This window comes from Rhinatrema bivittatum, chromosome 1 (genome assembly GCF_901001135.1).
Source record: "Rhinatrema bivittatum chromosome 1, aRhiBiv1.1, whole genome shotgun sequence".
NCBI classification, from domain to species: Eukaryota; Metazoa; Chordata; class Amphibia; order Gymnophiona; family Rhinatrematidae; genus Rhinatrema; species Rhinatrema bivittatum.
Genome location: NC_042615.1, coordinates 223,052,031 through 223,070,681, shown reverse-complemented (window position 1 = coordinate 223,070,681; position 18,651 = coordinate 223,052,031). Strand labels below are relative to the sequence as shown.

Here is an 18,651-nt window from a genome sequence, read left to right as displayed (position 1 = left end):
AAAATTGTTAATATCTATGCATTCCTTAGCCTCCTACTGGCGAATTTGAAATCTCTAATGAAAAAGCAATCTTCGTTAAAGTTTTAGTATTTTAGCATCCTTTCATTTGAGCTGATGGCAAAGTGGCATTTTATGGAAAAATGGTATGTAAATCAAAGATATGACAATGTGCCCTAATGCAAAAAAGAAAAAAAAATAATTGGGACTATCTGCATTATTTTTTTTTTTGAGAACTAGAAAAAATTAAATATGCAAAGTTTTTTTGGGTTTGTTTTTTTAATTGGTGAGAAGCAGAACACAGCACTAAATATGAAAAATGTTTCCGACCTACAGTACATCAGAATCCAGATGGTTTGTGAATGTCTCCTTGCGCAGAGCAGCTAATCCTCTTAGAAAAGGGAGGCAGCTAACCTCACTAGGAGTTCAAATCTCCCAGCTCCGTATCCATTGCCCAACTAGGAATCGCAGGAAATCCAGACTGAATGTCTCACCCATTTTCAGATCTCATGCAACTCACACCCCTTTCCCTCTCCTGGGACTTCAGAATACCCAGGTCAAATTTGTTATGCTATCAAGGACCTCAGAGCACAGGGATTGAGTGGCTTTCTCTTAACCAATTGGTGCTTCCATAGGTAGCACTCTGAAAGAGTTCACAGAAGAAGAGCTCTATTTTCAAGATGTCAGCATTCCCAAAACTATGATTCTTCTGGAAATCTAGATCTTCCTACTTTAACTGGACATGCAGAGATCCTTTACTAAAGCATTTTTAAATTCAGAAGGTAAACCAACCCTGTTCTACAGTTAAGCCAGTAACATCACAAATGTATTATAATGAAACCTGTCCAAGCCAAACCTGCACATTAAGGACAACACTTTTCCAAACCCAGAAACAGGTGTCCTAAGGAATCTTATCTCCTTTTCTTTGTTCCATTCCACTTTTACAGAAAATGACTACTATGCAAGGAAGAACAAAAAGCAAACATAAGGGATACCCCGAGGGCTTAAAACTTTCACTAGTAAAAAGTGAGCATTCAGCTGGCATATAAAACATGCAAAATTACACTGTCTCATACAGTTTGATTTTTCTTTCAGTCCTAGAAAGATTAATGGTCAAAATTTGTGAAGAATCATAATGGTGGGATGACCAAGTCAGTTGGGGCATTGCTGTGCTTGCACTCATCAGGCATCACACAAGTACATATTGCATGACCTGTAGGGTGCACTGAAGGAAAACAAAGTTGCTTACTTGTAACTGGTGCTCTGTGAAGACAGCAGTTTACCATTCAAACAAGCGAATCATACCACAGCATGGCATAAAGCAAATCAAAATGACACATCTTACTGGAAGAGACAGTCTTTTCTGTGCATGTGCAGGACTTCCCAGGCTGCGGTGGGGCTCCACTCTTTCAGTTTCTATTTAGGAACAATATATAAAAGGAGAAAATGCGGCCCAAGGAATGTTTGTGCGACTGGTCAACTGCTGCACTGAAAGAATACTGGTTACAAGTAAGTATCTTAGTTTTCTGTGAAGAAACGAAGGGTCACCATGTCATACAAATGGGGGACACTAGCTAAGGGTTGCCTTCAACAAAAGGGGAACAAGAACTGCCACAAGAATCATTTTCATAGCAGGGATGACAACCCAAAACAACTAAATGTATCTTAATAAGGGAAGAAGATAAACTCTACCACTCAAAAAGGCCATGGGGGATGGATAGTCCAAACATATATCATCCCAAAGGAAGACTGTCCAAACTATAAAATAATATGTGTGGCCTTAATACAGCTTTGCAACTAACTTCAGTGAAAGGCGGCCTTAAAAGGCACCAATATGGTGGACCTTGACATGCTCCTCTAACATTAATCCTGCTCAGGCATAACAAAAGGAAATGCACACTGCTACCCATCTGGAAACAGGCCATTATGTTACATTGCCAGGTCTAATAGGGTCAAACGGAACAAAATGTTAAAGTCTACTTTCTAAAGGTTACAGGAAGAAGGTGGTAGCTCTCTTGCAATCCAAAATACTGAGAAGTGCTTCATCCTTATGGTCATGTGACTTACAGAATAATGTTGGTAGTTCAAATGACTGATGAAGGTGAAAGTCTTTCATTACCTTACAGAGGAACTTGGAATGATGGAATCTAATACAAGGTGGAAAAGCCACTAGGGTCTAGAGCTCATATGGAAGGTAATTTTCAAAGGAGTTACTCATGTAAATGTAACTACTATTGTAGCAAATTTCAAAAGCCATTTACTCGAGTAAAGTGCACTTATGCAAGCAAATCTTTTGGACAATTCAATGGCATATATTGTAGCAAATTTTAAAAGCCCATTTACTCGAGTAAAACCCAGTTTTAGTTGAGTAAATGCTTATGAAAATCAGGCCCTTAGTCTGCAAGCTGAAGTAACAAACCATCAAAAAAGCTACCTTCCACATCAGGTACTTGAGCTCAAAAGAATTCACTGGCTGAAAAAAGGATAAATTATAACCACATTCATGTTCCATGACAAAAAGAGGCTGTAACTGAAACAAGACCCACATGAATGACAGCTAAAGCATACACAGAGCTGTACCTTAAAAGAGAAAATTTTGAGACTAGACTCAGATGTAGATGGTAGTGCAGTAGTTTGCACATGAGACAGGAGACAGTGGAAGTTAGAAACCACAGACCAGCTAATTTTACTTGAAGGACAGGTGAGGAAAAAGGTAGGGACTTTGGCAGGTCTCATTCTTTCAACAGGCACCAGAAGCTCCCAAAAACTGAAGGATAGCCGGGAAACGCATCACCAAAGCTGTCGCCACTATTACCACTTCTGCTGCTGCCAGACAAATGTCCCAATCCAGAGCAAGGAACTGGCTCTGTGTGAAATGTCTGCAGATGAATTCCCTCAAGAAACTGGCAAAACTCAGAGAGGATGTGGTGAGACTGAGAAGCTTCTGAAAGAATGAGGACTACATCCATGAAATGCTTATTGAGGCATCAAAAATGGAAAACTCAAGTACAGAGGAATGTGAAACTGAACCATGAGATAACAGCTGATCCCAGGACCATGACTTATATTTCCCTTGAGCTGAAGAACTGGTATGCAAGTCCGGAAGTGGAAGAGGAGAAAACCAACCAAGGAAGAGTAGGAACCGAAACATGAAAAAAGCCAAAGCAGCAGGCTCAACAACTACTGGATGCAGGAGGCAGAGGGTAGTGGCGGTTATTGACTCACTTGTGAGGGGCATTGATGCATTCATCTGCTAACTAGAGAGGATATCCTGGGAAGAGTGCTGTCTCCCAGGTGCCAAAATCCAAGACATTACAAAGAGCCACTGCTGAAAACCCTCAGGCCTCCTGCTGGCATGAATGATACGATCAGGTACCATTCAAGTCATATTAAAAGTAACTTAATGGCTGGCTACGGACTTTACCTTGTTTGCCCGGAGGTGAATTTTCTCATTTCTACTTGATTCCCTGCAAGGCCTGGACGTCAGGGGGAGGAGCTGAGCGTGACGCCTACAAAATTGGCATCCTACCAGCGTGCCGTACGCGCTGCTTTGCTTGGCTTAGCGTGATTGGCTTTGCAGAGAAGTTTGATTAACTGTCCGGTAGCCACAAGATTATGGAGAAGGAATAAAGGAACTTATAGATGTCAAGTGCAAGGAGTCCTAGGTAACTATTTTCTTTTTCTTTTCATTGAATTTATAACATCGGGTTTGGCTTGCTTCCTCTTTGTAATGCCTCATACAAAGAGGAAGGCAAAGCTGACAGAACTGTCTTCTACGCTAAATTTAATTGATAATCAACCCAAGATAGTGGACTGCTTTGCAAGAACTCCCATAGAAATATCAGGAGTCGTCGCTGGAGGATCAAACCGGGAGCGGGGGACGATTCTCCTGACTCATGAAACATCATTAACCCCTGGTGCACCAGCGACAGAAGAGCCATCATCTGGCAAGAGAGAGGGGGTCTTTTTGTTTGAAGATCCCAAACTTAAAATGGATTTTACACCATTGCGGGACCAGAGAGAAGCGGCTAGTTTAATCTGCTCCTCGGGGAGCCCACAACAGGGCTCCAGGGAACAAAATGGTGTTTCCTTTATACAACATATTTCATCCGGGTAGGCTCCAACGGAGGGAGGAAATGGTGATACCCAAGTTGGAATCTTGACGGAGATACCTATAATTACACCAAGAAATTTCACCCTTGAAGAAATTGGAACTGTGCTAGTTTCAATGTAAAGACCCATATATAATATCGCTAATACGTTACAGGAAGTTTTGAATAAAAATGTGGTCTAACAGACTAAAGTTGACAAAGTAGAAGGTTCTGTAATTTCTTTGGAGACTAAAGTGAATGATTTGGATAAAGTACAAGCAAATCTAATTAGATCTGAGAAAATACATTTTAATAAATTAGAAGTTCTAGAAAATCAAATCAGGAGTAGTGCAAAAGGCACAAGACAGCACAGCACAGGAAGGGAAGGAAAGGCAAGGCAAGGCGTCACAGGAAGCAAGACAAACCCAGGAACAATAGCAACATGCACTGCAGGCAAGGCAAGAGACCTGTAGCTAAGGGGGGTCTGGAAGCACGGCTGGGGTTTAAGTCTCCAGCCCTTGGTGATGTCATCCTTCTGTGATGATGGTTTCCCGTCATGAGGCCTATTAAAGCTGGCCAGTGACATGCACCCTAGGGATCGGCACGGCAAGAGGCGGCAGTGATGGCGGCATTCATGCCGAGTGGAGAGTGTCAGTGTAAGGGGCAAGTGTGGTCAGTCGCAGGGTTGTCCCACACCTGCCACACATTACAGGGGGGGAGGGGGAGGGGGGGGAGTATCTCAAGGAGTCGTTAGCTATATGGGAAAATCTTAGGGAAGTAGAAGAACAATGAGTAAAACAAAAAGGAGATATAAGCATTTAACCTTTTTGTTAGGAAATTAAATAAAAGTAAAGAGGAAAGAGGCAGCTATGGTTTTCTAAAGAAGCCACTGAAAAGATAAGGGAGAAAAAGTTAGTTTTCACGAAAAGAGAAGACAGCTGGGAAAGTAGTCAGGAATGCAAAAATTCAAATGGAAGAATATAGCAAATATGGTAAAAGAGGGGAACAAGACTTTTTAAAGATTTGTTAGTGATAGAAGTACGGGCAAAAGTGGCATTGTGAGACTCAGAGGTGAAGGAGAGGAATATGTAAAAAATGAGGAAAAAATGAAATTGCTTAACATCTTTCTGTTCAGTGTTCATTGTAGAAGGGACAGGAGCAGGACCACATAAAACAAAAACAAATAGGATTGGAAGCAAAGAAAACCTCAATCAATTTTCAGAAAAAATGTGTTTGTGAGGAGCTAACTAAACATAAAAGTAGATACAGTAATGGGGCCAGATGGGATACAGCCAAGATTATTAAGGGATAAGTCCTGGCAGCTCTGCTGCTGATCTTGTCAATGCTTAAGAGTTGAGAGTAGTGCCAGAAGACTAGAGACTGGCAGATGTTCCTATTCATAAAAGTGGAAGTAAGGAGGAAGCTGGGAACCTCAGGCTGGTTAGTCTGACCTCTGCAGTGCGCAAATTAATGGGAATCTCTGCCAAAACAGAGGATAGTGCAGTTTTCTAGAATCCAATGGATTGCAAGAACTGAGGCAGCATTGTTTTACTAGAGCTAGATCTCAGAGGAATCTGATAAATTTCTTTGGGTAATTAGAGAATTGATCAAGGGAGAGTGCTAGATGTAGTGTACTTGGATTTCAATGTGACCTTTGACACTGTTCCACATAGGCAACTTATAATTAAATTGAGTGCCCTGTAGAATGACTGGGTAGTGACAAAGTAACAGTAAATGGAGTTTACTCTGAGGGATAGGGGGCACTTTTACTAGCAGTGTGCCTCAGGAATTGTTCCTTGGACTGTTCTTCCGTGAGCATCACAGTGGAAGGACTGGCGGGAAAGGTTTGTCTTTTTGCTGATATGAAAATCTGCAACAGGGCAGACAGCCAGAAAGGTGTGGAAAACATGAGGAAGGATCTAGCAAAACTGAAGGAATAGTCTACAATCAGGCAGCTAACTAAAGAATACAGAGTAATGCATTTAGGCTGCAAAAACCAAAGGAATAGACAATATTGGAGGTGAAATTCTTTTAAGCATGAAAGAACGGGATGTTGGGGTGCTATAGACAAGGTCCTAAAATCATAGAAACATGGAAAAAGATGGCAGAAAAAGACCATATGGCCTATCTAGTCTGTCCATCCATGCAATTAATTTAACTTTGCAATTGCCATCACACCCTCAGAGATGCTCTGTATTTGTTCCATGCATTCTTGAATTCAGATATCGTTTTTGTCTTCACCACCTCCACTGTTCCATGCATCCACCACCCTCTCTGTAAAAAAATATTTCCTAAGATTACTCTTGAATCTACTCCCTTTCATCCTCATCCCATTTTCTGAAACCTCCTTTCTGTTGAAAGGCTTGCCTTCTGTGCATGAAAAACTTTAGATATTTAAATGTCTCTATCATATCTCCACTGTCTTCTAGGGTATACATGTTTAGATTTTTAAGGCTATCCCCATATGCTTTAAACCAGCGACCATTTTAGTAGCCAACCGGTTTATATCCTTTTGAAAATGTGGTCTCCAGAATTGTACACAGTATTCCTAATGAGGTCTCACCAGGGACCTATTCAGCAACAATTTCACTTTCCTTTTTCTGCTGACCATTCCGCTCCCTATAAGAACCTAAGGATTGCCATACTAGGACAGACCAAGAGTCCATGAAGTCCCTTATCCTGTTTCCAACTGTGGCCGATCTAGGTCACATGTTCCTGGCAGGATCCCAATCAGTAGATAAATCCCATGCTGCTAATGCTCAGGGATAAGTAGTGGCTTTTCCTAAGTCTATTTGGTTAATAATTTATGGACTTCTCCAAGAACTTGACCAAATGTTTTTAAACCAACTATGTTAGCTGCCTTTTCTCTGATTTGTTTTAAATGTGCTACTTACTTCATGGAGTGTTCCCTAATTTTTGTATTTGAAAGAGTTAATAACCAATGGGAAAAGTAATGGAGTCGCTGCTGAAAGAAAGAATAGTGAAATATCCTCAGTCAGAAGAATTGCTGGACCAGAGGCAGCATGGATTCACCAGGGGAAGGTCCTGTCAGACAAATCTAATTGACTTTTTTGATTGGGTGACTAGGGAATTGGATTGAGGAAGAGCGCTCGATGTCATCTACTTGGATTTCAGCAAAGTTTTTGATATAGTCCCGCACAGGAGGCTTGTGAATAAAATGAGCAGCTTAGGAGTGAGTGCCAAGGTGGTGGCCTGGATTGCAAACTGGTTGACGGACAGAAGACAATGTGGAACTTACTCTGAAGAGAGAGCGGTGTAAAGTGGAGTGCCGCAAGGATCGGTGTTGGGACCGGTCCTGTTCAATATCTTCGTGAGAGACATTGCGGACGGGATAGAAGGTAAGGTTTGGCTTTTTGCGGATGATACTAAGATCTGCAACAAAGTGGACACGCTGGAAGGATTGGAGAGAATGAGACTGGATTTAAAGAAGCTGAAAGAGTGGTCAAAGATATGGCAGCTGAGATTCAATGCCAAGAAGTGCAGAGTCATGTTTACGGGGTGTGGAAATCCGGAAGAACTGTATTTGATGGGGGGTGAAGGGCTGATGTGCATGGAGCAGGAGAGAGACCTTGGGGTGATAATGTCTAATGATCTGAAGTCGGCAAAACTGTGACAAGGCGATAGCTAAAGTCAGAAGAATGCTGGGCTGCATAGAGAGAGAAGTATCTAGTAAGAGAAAGGAAGTGATGATCCCCTTGTACAGGGCCTTGGTGAGGCCTCACCTGGAGTACTGTGTTCAGTTCTGGAGACTATCTCCAAAGGGACAGAGACAGGATAGAGGCGGTCCAGAGAAGGGCAACCAAAAAGGTGGATGATCTTCATAAAATGACTTATGAGGAGAGATTGAAGAAACTAAATATGATTACCCTGGAGGAGAGGAGCAGCAGGGGTGCTATGATACAGACTTTCAGATACTTGAAAGATTTTAATGATCCATGGTCAACAACAAACCTTTTCCGTTGGAAAAAAAAAATCAGTAGAATTAGGGGTCACGATTTGAAACTCCAGAGAGGAAGACTCAGAACCGATGTCAGGAAGTGTTTCTTCATGGAAACGGTGGTGGATGCCTGGAATGCCCTTCCAGAGAAAGTGAAGACTAAAACTGTGAAGGATTTCAAAGGGGCATGGGATAAACACTGTGGATCCATAAAGGCTAGAGGATGGGAATGAAGAGAAGAGCCATGGGGGTGACTTGCTGGAATGGTGGCTACTATCCTTACTCGATAAGCCTTCACATGGTTAATGCAACTCCAAGATTGCTCTCTGCTTCAACAGCAAGGGGAAATGTGGAAAAGAGGATTTGCATTCAGACAACAACCAACAAGGACTGAACTACACAGTCTGGGTAAACAAATAAGTGTGGGGGTAGCTTGCTTATTGTGGTGGTTACAACCCTAAACCAATTAAGCCTGACACTTCACTTTAAATGCATATACAGCATTGCACTCTGCTTCAAAGTCAGGGAGAAATGTGGAAAAGAGGATTTACATTCAGACAACATCCAACAAGGCATTGATCTGTGCAATCTGGGTAAACAAGCATCAGGTAACTTGCTTGATGCGACGGTTACTACCCTGAACCATTAAGCCTTATGCTCACCTTTGATGCAACTCCAACATTATTCTCTGCATCAATGGCAGGCGGTGGCAGGAAATTCGAATCAAACCGTTACCAAAAGGGCCCTGAACTTGGTGGTCGATGAAACAGATAAGTATGGGAGAATAAGTGTGGGAGCTTGCTGGGCAGACTGGATGGGCCAATTGGTCTTTTTCTGCCGTCGTTTCTATGATTCACATTTACAGTTCTAGTCCACTCATGATTTTATAGACTTCTATCATATCCCACTTAGTCGTCTCTTTTCCAAGCTAAACAGCCATAACCTCCTTTAGCCTTTCCTCAAAGGGAGCTGTTTCATCCCTTGAATTATTTATTTGCTCTTCTCTGTACCTTTTCCAGTTGAGCTATGGCGACCCAAATTCCACACAGTATTCAAGATGCGGTTTCACCATGGAACAATACAGAGGTGTTATGACATTTGCCATTTTATTCTCCATTCTTTGCCTAATAATTCCTAACATTATTTGCATCCTTAACCAAGGATTTCAAAAGTATTGTCAATGATGGTGACCAGATCCTTTTCTTGGGTTGGATCACCTAATATGGATCTAACATTGTATAATTAGCTTGTGGGTTACTTTTCCCCATGTGCATCACTTTGCACTTGTCCATATTAATTTCATCTGCCATTTTGATGCCCAATCGTCTCTCAAGATATTCCTGCAATTTTTCACAACCCGCTTGTGATTTCACTACTACGAATGATTGTATCTGCAAATTTTATCACCTCCCTCATCGTTCTCTATGAGTCCTAGTATAGAACCCTGAGGCACTCCACTGTTTACCTTTCTCCACCGAGAAAAAAAACAACTGACCATTTATTCCTACTCTCAGTTTCCCATCTTTTAACTAGTCTGCAATCTATGACAGGATATTGCCTCTTTTCCCATTACTATTTTTTTCAAGAATCTCTCATGAAGGACTTTTTCAAATGCCTTCTGAAAATCCAAAATATACTATATATCTACTGGATCACTGTTATCCACATTTGATTAAGCCCTTCAAAAAGATGTAGTAGACTGGTAAGACAAGACTTCCTTTATATGAAATCCATGCTGGCTGTGTCCCATTAAACCAAACCATATCTTTCTATATGTTCAGTGATTTTATTCTTTAGAATAGTTTTCACTATTTTTCCCAGCACATTAAAAAAATAAGCTGTCTAAACAAGCATCTTGTTGAAGATCCTATACCAAAAATACAGGCATGTATACAGTAGGCCTTAGAAAAGAGACTTAAGAATAATCATCAAAAGGAATATGATTTTTTGATGGAAAAGAACCCCATCACTTTTTGGTTTAGCCCCCAAAATTTGTAAGTCTTTAAATGCACTTCCTAGCTGCCCTCTTGTGCTCAGGATTGGCTCAAATGGTTATCGAAGTAGATAGGTTCCTATAACCATTGGTGGATCGACACATACCCTATATATTTGAAATTATTCACAATTTATACAACTACTGAAAAACTTCATAGGGTTTTCAATCACACTGGCTTTTATAGTTAGTTACAGTGAACATTTTAGCACTTTATACTAGGATACCACAAGCAGCCATGATCATTGTTGATGACTGTCTGAAATCCACTTCAATTTTAGACACATAGGCAGTTCATTTGTGAACTCACTTTTATCGCACAGATGGAGAATTTTTAAATTTCTGATAATCATATTTTCAACAGATAAAAGGGACAACAATGGAAGCCACTTTGGCCCCCTCTATAGTATGCTTATATGTGATGGTATTTTAAAACAAATATATTTACACTTAACATTATTAGTCATTCAAACTTTGGAAGTAGTATATTGATGACATTTTTCATTTGAACTGGTACACAAGAATTAATATCCATCTTTACACAATGGATCGATTAACTTTGATTTGAATTTGTAGAAAGTGACACATTCTATTCCTTAATATATTAATATATAAAACAGATGAAGGTTTCACTGTAACAATCTACAGAAAATTTATAGACAGGAATAATTTCTTGCAATACAATAGTCATCAGCCAAAGCAACAGAAATATAATATTCTAACAGGACAATTCCTGCATCTTAAATTAGCGATTCCAAAACAGTATGCCATGGCAGACTGGTGTCTCTTCAGACCTAATCAGGTGTGCCATGGAAAAAAGTCACCACTGCCTGAAACTCAGATCTAGGTCAGCACCTTGCAGCAGCACCAAGAGACATCGGCAGTGGCTTTTAAAAACTTATAGGAACTCCTTTTCTGAGAACATGTGTATTCATGCATGTCACTTCTTCCGAGCTGCAGCATGAACCCCAGAAAGCGGCAATTAATGGGCAGCATGCAGAGCACAGATAGTTGGGACCTGCTTTGTGCAGCAAGCACAGTGCACACAGCATCGCCTCATTTTCCCCATCTTTGAGTTCAAGCCTCTGACTTCTCCCCAGGTTGAATGAGACAGAGAGAACAAGCACTGAGAAATGAATTTGACTCACTTTGAGTGTTGCGAGCAACAGTAGCAGTGAAAAAGGTCTGTCAGCCCAATGCAGCAGCCAAGGTAACTAGGGGGGGTGGGCGAAGGAAAGTTCCCTCCGAGGCCGCTCCGATTTCGGAACGGCCTCGGAGGGAACAGGCAGCGCACGCTGGGCTTGGCGTGCGCAGGTTGCACAAATGTGCACCCCCTTGCGCGCGCCGGCCCCGGATTTTATAAGATACGCGCGTATCTTATAAAATCCAGCGTACTTTTGTTCACGCCTGCTGTGCGAACAAAGGTACGCGCTCGCGCAAGTATTTAAAATCTGCCCCTTAGAAAATAGCCACTGCCATTAGCAATGGTAACATGGAATAGACTTAGTTTTTGGGTACTTGCCAGGTTCTTATGGCCTGGATTGGCCACTGTTGGAAACAGGATGCTGGGCTTGATGGACCCTTGGTCTGACCCAGTATGGCAAGTTCTTATGTTCTTAACTGTCAGCCGAATTTTAAATCAGCTGTGCGCATCTTCAAAAGGGCCCTGCCAAGTGCGTAAGTGACAATAAGCACATATCTGCCGGGCTCTGAAAAGGGGACGGGCCAGAGGCCGGCCAGGACAGTGGCCATTAGCCGCTGTCCCTGGGGAGCGCACGCTGGCATCTGGTCGGCACGCGTAAATTACTTCTGCTCCTCAGGAGCAGCAAGTAACAAAATTTAAAAAAAAAAAAAAAAGGTACGGTAGGATAGGTTTAGGGGGTGGGGAGGAGAGGGGAAGAGGAAGGAAGGTTAGGCAGGGGATTAGGGAACAATTAGGCTTGTCCATGGGACATATTTTTCTGTCCCATCCCATGGCAATTTATGCCTGTCCCATCCCATCCCATGGGATGCCCATTACAATATTAATATGGAATACAGTTCAAATAAAATTATTAAATTTATGAAAGTTTACGTTTAGTGTCTACTAAATAGGACTACATGTACAAAGAGACATGCAAAACGACAAAATTTATTAACTTTAACACTCAAAAGTATAATCTAAGTATGACAATTCAGTATCATTCTGACACTCTCATTCTATTTCTGAGTCACTCTGCTCATTCAGCACACTATCAATTTCCTGCTCATCGACCGTTTCTAATAATTCAGTTAATCCAGGTAATCCCTGAACCATTTCCACAATTTTCATCTTACATGCAAATCTGATATACACAGAGTTTATAACGACAGCTGGTGACATCCATTTTTGTAACTTACTCAACAACAATCCAGTCGCACTAAATAAGCGCTCTACTGCTGACGATGACACTGGTATGGCCAAAACAATTTTCGCACTTGCTTTTAGCAGTGGAAACCTATGTTCATTTTTCCAATAATTTAATGGTTGTGAAGTTGGTTGCCGTAATTTTTCAAACATGATGAGTTCATCCTCAAGGCATTTGTTCCTCCTGGCGCCATCAAACTTAAGTGCTTTGTTTGGCGGAGGATCAAAAAGTAAGTCAAAATCACTTTTCGGCTTTTGTTCTACAATTCCTGCTACTTCACACACAACAGATGATTCAGAAGAAAGATTTAAATCCTTGATGAATGAAATAACAGTTGGAACAACAGACTTAGAAAAAGCGACCCAGTCATTGGCCCATTTATTGGTGTCCACATTCCTTTTCTTCTGAGTAACAACAACTGACTTGACCATGTCTTCTATTTTGGCTGTAATGTCAACTCCAGTAAGGAATGCCGCAGTAACTGCCAGAGAACTGCCGCAATATGGCCAAAGTTTTTCTTCAATAATATTGCGAAAGTTCTGACAATATTTCTTCACCATGCTGCTGGAAGTTTCTTCGTCAATATCAAAAATAACTTTGTACAACTGATAGTCTAGGATGAAATATAACAGCAATATTAAATGAGATGTAGCACCATCAATTTCTAGTTTGTCAAAAAAAGTTTTGAATTTCTCATGTATATACAGCATTCCTTTAATCTGAGCAATATTCGGAATGTGATTTAAGAATTCCTCATCATCTTCATTCAAGTAATGCGAGTAATTTTTTAAATGGGCATTGAAACGTCGGTAATATGATCGCCATTCACGTGGTGTAGATTTTGTTGGTATGGAAAATGGCAGCTGTGATGCCTTTGCCTGACGTGTATTGTAATATGTTTCAATAAATGAAAGTTGATCCATGAAATGATCCAATTCAAAAATCACGCCTCTGCTGAAGCTATCAGTAATGCATGTTGATAACTTGTGCTCAGTACAACCAGATCGGTGAATTTCTGTATCGGTATCAAACCGTCCATCAAATGCTGCCGTCATGGTTGCTGCATTATCAGTACACACAAACAATGGACTGGAGAATGTGGTAGATTCGACAAGAAATTCACGTACAAAAAAACTGTGCGTAAATTGTGCAGTATGAGATTCATTATTATCAATATTGATAATAGACAGAGGAAAAGTAATCCATTCCCAACTCTGATCTAGTCCACATGCAATAATTCCTCCATATGGCAACAGATATGTTTGTCTTGCAGACCAAAAGTCAACTATTCCTGAAATTGCACATTCTGGATCTTGTGCCATATTTTGAAACAATTTCTGAAACTGCAGTTTTGCCAATTTTCCTTGCTCCAAAATAGCACGAGTCACTGTTTGCCGTGATATAGTGTAATTATATACCTTGTTTGCAGCGTGAGTAGATCTTGCAGCAAAGTTAGCAGCATCACATATAACGTCACATCCAGCCGAAATGGATACTGTTGGATGTGATGTAATTAGTTCAACAACTGTTTTTTGCCACGCATTTGCCAATGTTGGTGGTGGTTTTGATACTTCCGGCTGCTTGGCTTCAAAAAATCTTTTGATGTTCGTAGAACTTGAACTACCAGAACCACATTTCATGCTATGCTGTATTGCAACTCCATAACCACTTTGATTAATCCATTTTCCATTAATCAACTTATACCAACTGTACAGCGTTTTGCACTTTGCACAGTAAAGAAATGGTGCTAAAATACCTTCAGATATTTTAACTGCTTTAACATCAGCTGTTGAAGACTTTACATGTTCTTTTGGAACATCAATCAAGTGGCATTCTCCATCACTCAACATCTTTGCAACCACAGTTTTAGTTAGATCCTGGAACTCATATTTTTGGTTGGCCATTTTGGGGTGCTAGGCTTACACAGCCTGTACTCAGTAACACCGTGACTTCAAGTGACTACCCTTCCTGCCTTCACAAATTATTTGAAATTAGCAATTCAGAATGAAATTCAGCAACGAAACAGATTACACCAGATTAAAACTAGCTTTGTATTTACAAAACGCCAAAGACGACAATCAACAACACAGCAACAATGGCTGACTAGCCGCGCGCATGCGCAATGTGCCAGTCTGGCAGTGTTACCACTCGTTAAATTGAGAAAACCTAGACAGAGCCTTTAAAAAATCTAGGAAAACCTGAATTATTCTTTAGACTCGAAATCCTTCTCATAGCACCATGCAGTTACATAGATGATGAATGAATTCTATTTTGTTGCACTTACGCAACTGCAAATTTCAGCCTAAATTTATTTTACAATATCAAGTATCGACTACCATGGGAAATACAAATGTGTGCCGTCCCATCCCATCCCATGGGACGTGTCCCATGGGATTCCCATGGGAATAACATTCCTATGGACAACACTGGGGAACTGGGTGCCGATTGCGTCACTGTACGGACTTCATAAAAGTACACCCTCCTTGCATGCGTGGCCACCTAATTTTAAAATATGTGCGCAGCACACATATCTTTTAAAATCTACCCTGAACGGCAGTCCACACCACACCAATTTCTCCCTTCCCTTGAGGGAGCCGGTACATCATGACTGGTTCTTGTGTCTCTGACCCCAGCTTCCTTTGTATTAAAATTGAGAAGATACACTGGTGGTGCTTTCAGTGCTTCTCCAGCACTCTTTTTAGCCATACCAGTCCTTTTTATTTATTTATTTAAAAATGTTTCTATACCGCTTTTCCAAACAAGGTTTAGTCAAAACGGTGTACAAAAGATACAAATCATAAAAATAAAAATAAGATAGCATAATTAAAATTACACAAATCTTATAATAAAATACAATAAAACAAGTTCATAAATTATTAAATCCTAACAAAAACAAGATAAGTGCCATCTTCTACATTATAGTGGTATATGAGGGGAAAACTGAAAAAATGGATGGTTATGTGATGTGTAAAGTGGTTAATGTTTATTTGAGGTAATTTTGAAAGCAATCTGAAACAGGTGGGTTTTTAAGGCTTTCTTGAAGTGAACTGGATAGTACTCTTAATGAAGGGCCTTTTCAGTAGCAGGTTCCATCTCTTTTTCTTGTGATATCTAATCGTGCTTGCCGAGGTGAAGGGGTGTCTAAGAGGTTTTTTGTTAACAATTTCAAATGTCTAGTGGGTTTGTAAATACGGAGTAGAGAGCAAAGCCAAGTGGAAGAAGAGCTGTGGATAAGTGAATGGATAATGGTAAGGATTTTGTTTAAAAAATTTTTCCAGAAAACAGCGGCATCTGCTGGACTTAAGCGCCATCTGTTACACCTTACACTAAAACACGCTACACTAATCATTTCGCCAGTCCAGGTCCACATTTCACTTCCATTTTAACACATTCGCGCACTTTTTTCGTCGGAAGATAACTATTTCCTTTACAGATAAAATACACCCACCACCCTCCTCACGCCCCCCACACACATGCCAAATTTATTTACTTCCCAGGCCCTCACAACACACATAAAACCTGACAGAAGTCCGGGAGGCTCCAGTGGGGGCCAGGACCGGTCCGGGACACATTTCCTGCACTATGGCCGTCGGCTGCCAGCAATCAACATGGCGCCGACGGCCCTTTCCCTTACTATGCCACTCGGGGACACCAATGGCGGCAGTAGCCCATGTGACATAGTAAGGGCGAGGGTCCCTCGGTGCCATTTTCAGGACTGGCAGCCGGCAGACCTTTGCCCTTACTACGTCAGAGGACCTACCGCTGCCATTGCTCCACCCCACTGACATAGTAAGGGCAAAGGGCCGTTGGAACCCGTTTCAGTGCTCGCAGCCGACGGACCAACACCAATACATCGCTCCTGGACCGCTCCTGAACACCCGCTCCACCGACTGACATTTTTATCAGGTCTCGGGGGGTCTGGAGGGTGGGGGGTGGTGATGAATTTATTACGAACATCTTGGGGAGGGGTCACCAGGTGGGTGGTTAGTTTAAGAGAACTTTTCTCATAGGGTTGTTTTTTGGGGGAAGGGGGAGGTTCACACACAAATACATACACTAAACTTGCACGATCTCGGGAACGCACCAAAATAACCCTCCCCAGACCACAAAACAAATTTGGAAGTGCAAATTTGGTTAGGCACTCCCCTATTTGGCTACATAACGCGCACAGACGCCCAGGGACAGACCACAGGTAGCACCAACAATTTCCCAGGTCTTGGGAGGGGGCAGGAGGGTGGGGGGTTCCCACAGAAATAGAAAGACAAAGGTTTTCTGATCTGAAGGGTAGGCAGTAGGCGGGAGGAGGTGACAGTGAGGGGAGGAAGAATGAGGGGGGGAGGATGAGTGACTGAGGTAAATGAGCACGGGGAAGGGGGAGGGAGGGTAAAGAACCTGACTCTGCCACTGTAACACGTGGCTGGGTACCGCTAGTATTAAATAAAATATTGGGGTTACCATTAGCTTTCGAAATTTTATTAGAGTAATAAGATTTTTTTACAATGTTTGTGTTCTTGTTATAATGACATAAGAGGCAATAATATGCACTTTCTTTCTGGTGTTTTGTTACGCCGCCATCTGCACTGCCTGCTCCATGGAAGCTGGTGTACCACACACTTTTTTTTTTTGTTAATGTAGGTGTGCCTTGTGCTTGAAAAGGTGAGGAAACACTACCTTAAGCTGATTGTCTACTGTAATCTAGGAATATAAGGCTCAAGCTTCTAATATGGCCCTTTTCCTTCAGAAAGGGTATCATATTAAAATCAGTGTACAAACTATATAAGAACATAAAAATATCAATATGCCAACAGAGATTATTTACTATAGGGATCTGAGAGAAGTTCTCTTAAAAACATAGTATATTTGATCCCATTTTCTTCTTGATCAAGTGTTAACAATATATTCAAGTGATGCAAAACTATCAGCATATGTCCTCAAAAATCCACCAGTGTTTGTTCTTAAAAAAGGCAGAAATGTTCATGAACTTGTATCATGTTTTAATATCTTTCATTTTAGCAGTATTTCTCAAACAAATGGACAATTTAAAAGTGTGAATGTTCTATATGCTCTCACTTTTCTGAAATGAAATCATTCCAACATCCTCAATTACGCTTTAAACACAGGTTAACTGGCCCTTTGGTTGTAATACAGAACAGGTTATTTATATTATCGTCCCTTTATCAAACTCTATATCAGTCAAACAAAATAATAGATCAAGACCTGGATTGCCAAACAGAAGCTGTATCCAGTCTAAAAAAAAAAATGAATGTGCCTTTAGTTGATCATTGAATCAAGTTTAAAACATATCTTTGAAGATACACTAAATCAGAAAGAATTTAATCTCTTTAGTCGAGGAGGCAACATAGTGCAGTGTCTACTGCGACAGGAGCCAGTGCTTCTTTTTTCAATGGCAAACTTTAAATCCTATATATCAAAAAACTCAATCAATTAACCAACGAGTCCAATATGTAATAAATCTAAGTACGTTATATTGGAGAAAATTTTATAGCCTATGTGAATAGTACCGATTCTGAAATATATTCATAGGCAGGTGACTCTCATACCATCCCGCAAGCTCATTGGCATATCTGCTCTCAAGCCGCATCAGGGATCATCTTTAATCACTGGTCACAATTTTGCCCATGTATTTATATGCTAGTAAAAAAGTAAAAAACTAGCATATAAATACATGGGCAAAATTGTGACCAGTGATTAAAGATGATCCCTGATGCGGCTTGAGAGCAGATATGCCAATGAGCTTGCGGGATGGTATGAGAGTCACCTGCCTATGAATATATTTCAGAATCTGTACTATTCACATATATTGGAGAAAATTTTATAGCCTAACGTACTTAAACTTTAAATCCTTCCAGCTTAAAATGGTGCAATGGCAAGATTGTGTGTGTGTTTGGTTTTTTAATTCCAGTAAGCATAATTTTCTGGGTTTACATAGTTATGACAATTTAATAAGGCTTATATTCTTGAACAGAAAACCATATGTAGAAGACAGGGCTACATACAGGGTATATATACCCACAGCTAGAATGACATGTTTAATGGCACCATAAGAAAGTAAAGACGGTATGTTAACACTTAGATCGTTTATGCAAGCCACTGCAAACTCAAATTTAAAATCCACATTTTATACGCAATGCCCTTAACTTAGCAAATTATGTATCTCTAAATGGACATGATTTATTTCTTTACAGATGTTAAAACTTGAACAAT

The 18,651-nt window shown here is 40.8% G+C and overlaps 1 protein-coding gene across 1 annotated transcript in view; it reads right to left on the bottom strand.

Annotated features, from left to right (window-relative positions):
* The window catches only part of NOP14 (NOP14 nucleolar protein), a 289,956-nt gene that overhangs the window by 221,529 nt on the left and 49,776 nt on the right, over positions 1-18,651 (bottom strand).